The sequence below is a fragment of the Beta vulgaris genome, chromosome 9 (genome assembly GCF_026745355.1).
Source record: "Beta vulgaris subsp. vulgaris cultivar EL10 chromosome 9, EL10.2, whole genome shotgun sequence".
In the NCBI taxonomy this organism is placed as follows: Eukaryota; Viridiplantae; Streptophyta; class Magnoliopsida; order Caryophyllales; family Amaranthaceae; genus Beta; species Beta vulgaris.
This window is the reverse complement of record NC_079210.1, coordinates 3,698,114-3,699,511: the sequence shown is the minus strand read 5'-3', so window position 1 is coordinate 3,699,511 and position 1,398 is coordinate 3,698,114. Positions and strand designations below refer to the sequence as shown.

The 1,398-nt window shown below is 29.1% G+C and overlaps 1 long non-coding RNA gene across 1 annotated transcript; it reads right to left on the bottom strand.

Annotated features, from left to right (window-relative positions):
• LOC130590134 (uncharacterized) lies at positions 1-1,398 on the bottom strand. Its single transcript, XR_008967808.1, has 2 exons — positions 1,283-1,398; positions 1-182 (listed from the first exon to the last, which is right to left on the bottom strand). It is a non-coding gene; the product is annotated as an uncharacterized LOC130590134 (long non-coding RNA).

The window sequence follows — 1,398 nt, the reverse complement described above, 5'->3', positions numbered from 1 at the left end:
TTATTAGAAATAAAAATTTTACTCACAAACCAAAGTATCAAAATAAACCAAACTAAGTTGTCTACTTTATACCAAAACAAAACTAAACAATCTCAAATGGCAGTACTGTAGTGTTTATTAAACTAGGTGAACTTAAAAACTATAAATTCACTCATTCCTGCAACGTAGTCCCTTTCACCAACCTGCACAATATAAATAGGAAAAGAGCAAAGAAAAAAAAAAACACAAAAATTAGCGAAAGCTAAGTAATTACAACTCCATCCCGTAAAATAATAGTAATAATAGTTATATTTTGAAAATAATTTTTATAACATACATACAAATATAATACAATGCAGACAAGTATAACATAATACAGACAAGTATATAATATGATTAACCATTTCAATTATTCAAGTTTATATGAGTCATACACAACAATTTTATTTATTAGAAGGGAATCGAACTTCAGTAGGCCGGGACTAATCCCAGTAACCACCTACTTCAACATGGGTCGTCACCCAATAAATTAAGAGCAATGGCCAATATCGTTTTGCAGAGCGTCCCTAGTGTGCACACCCTCACTAATCTAATGGGTATCCGCAATGCGCACCAATAGTATTAGGAGGAAGACAATAAAGAGTTGTAACATAATAAAATCAAGTACTGTTCATCACCTATGGAGGATCCAAATCCACAGGATAATTCCCTCAATAATGTTTCCACTTTACGTGATTAATAGATTTTAATAGTTATGGCACATCAAAAATCCCATTAACATTAACATGAACGTATTTAGTTCAAATAATATTTTTCACAACTTAGCCACTTAATAAAATTATAATAATCAACGTCCATAATTTACAGTAACCAATATATCCATCATTAGAGCCTCATAGAGTCACAAAATATATATCAACTTATAATACCGTTCGTTACATCATCAACACACTAGTTATACCCATTAAGTACATTATCACTATTAGTATAATTTTAATACGATGGTATAAGTAGGTACATTAAAAATCCAATTTCATAACAACAATACCAGTAGATACATATATATTATACGCAGGGATAATAGTACTATAGTAATAATAATAATAATAATAATAATAATAATAATAATAATAATAATAATAATAATAATAATAATAATAATTTTAGTCATAGAAAGTACTATACTATTCCTGTCACATAATATACATCTAATATAAACGTAGAATCACACAACCACATGTATTACACATAGCACATACAATTCCTAACAGGATTCTAGTTGTTGATGGACATTGTGAATTACCTCGAACGCGTCCCAAATATCGCAATATCAACTAAAAGTCACCTTCTACGAAGTTTCCGTCTACAACAAATAATAACACCTAAAGTCAGTCACTTGATATAATATCCCAAAAAAAA